This window comes from Pteropus vampyrus, unplaced genomic scaffold (assembly GCF_000151845.1).
Source record: "Pteropus vampyrus isolate Shadow unplaced genomic scaffold, Pvam_2.0 Scaffold38, whole genome shotgun sequence".
NCBI classification, from domain to species: Eukaryota; Metazoa; Chordata; class Mammalia; order Chiroptera; family Pteropodidae; genus Pteropus; species Pteropus vampyrus.
In genome coordinates this window covers 9,384,445-9,386,303 of record NW_011888819.1, presented here as the reverse complement: position 1 = coordinate 9,386,303, position 1,859 = coordinate 9,384,445, and positions in this window count along the sequence as shown.

Below are 1,859 nucleotides of genomic sequence, written 5' to 3'. Positions count from 1 at the left end.
GGCTTGAAAACCAGGCAGGAATGAAGTTGATGTAATCAACTACTAGGTTCATGGCCAAATTGTGGGTCCCAGGTCTGGCTGTGATCCAGGCTCATGGCTAGGGATAGGACCCCGGATTTAGAATGTTATATTAATGTAGTAGGGTGCCTGTGCTTAGCTTATGTAAGCATGATTCAGCTTGTTGTATCTTGCATGTGGCAGAATGCCACTATTGTTCTCTGACTTATATAAAGCCCATGTGGTCCCCTTACATGGAAGTGTGCTCCCTGCAATAAAGTTTGTGCCTGCCGTTTCGTTCTCACATTGACTCCTCGTGTGTTCTTTCAACGGAGAGTCTCACCACCAAAAGCTTCCCTTCTCGATCAGCTTGGGGCTGACACCAACTCACACAGGGCAATGGCTACTGAACACCGGATGCCAGGAGCCTCTACTGGATGTAGGATATCAGGTGTTGCATCTATTGATAGTCAGACACTGCTGCTCTCAACATGGATCCTCAACCTAGCTTGTGTCACCAGTCAAGGTGGGGTACCTCAGATACAAGGGAGGTTGGGGTTGTAAAGCTTTGCTTCTGGAGGTGAAGGTGGTTTGTGCTCTCCTAGCACTGGAATGGGGTTTTGAGGCAGAGCACCGCCACCGCCGCCACCACCGGCAGAAGACCCAATGATCTAAGCTTGCAAGTCACGTGGAATTTTCAAGATAAAAGTATCTAAGACGTCACCTAGAACAGATTCTAAAAGTAAGACGTTTAAGAGCTTTTTACAAATAATTCAGAATACCAATGTATAAATTACATAAAGGATATTGTTATACCTGCAGCTCTCCGGCCTATTATGTTTAACACACTCACACCTACTTGCCAGTCTCTAAGATACCTGCAAAGAATTCCAGGTCCTATAATACCATTTACAAATGAGGGAGAACAATCATTTTACAAATAGTTTGAAAATTCCCAGGCAAGGACAAAAGTGACAGTGCTGCGGCAGGTTTACATTTTACCAGTTGTTTGTTCTAGCTGAGTGAATTCAGGCTCAGAAAAGCAACAACTTTCCCTTAATGACACAAAGTACTTAAAACTAACCTGTACTTAAAAGATGCTCTTTCCAATACTTTTGCCAAACCACTCTTGGTCATCATTGCTTCTTTTGGAAAACAAAGTGGTCAGACTTAGACTATTAAGACTTGTGAAAAGAACTTCAAGGATGATTAAGATTCTCTCAGCACCCCATTAAATGTTTGGGTTCTCAAACATCCCTTATTTAGTAACCTGTTTTGTATGACTGTTTCCCAGTTCTAAATTTTATGTTATCACAAAATTATAAATCACTTTAAAAATCATGGAAAAAATGGTAGTTTAATATTCAGATTATGTTAATTACAAGTGTCTTGAATATTTTTATTTCTATTTTTTATATATTTTTAAAAGCCAAATTAAAAAATTCCTAACAGCTTCATTCCTATTAGCCTCAAATTGTAAACAACTCAAATGTCCATCATCAGGTGAGTTAATAAACAAATAATATATTCGTACAGTAGAATACGTCAGCAAAAAGAAGGAACACACTTTTGATCCTTGTGTTAATATGAATTTCAAAGCATCCAGTCAGTGAAAAACGCCAGAGGCAAATGAGCACATACTGCGGAACATTTATGTAAAGTTCTACAGCAGGCAAATGCAAATTATAGTGACAGAGATCAGAACAGTGGAAGAAGGGAAATGCTGGTGGAGACTGGAAACGAGCACAGAGTGATGGTTATAAGGGTTTGTTAAAACTCAAAAGCAAGTAAAATTTGTATATTTATTGTAAAAGTACAATCCAATTAAAAAAGTTACATAGATATACAGTAACTCACAAATA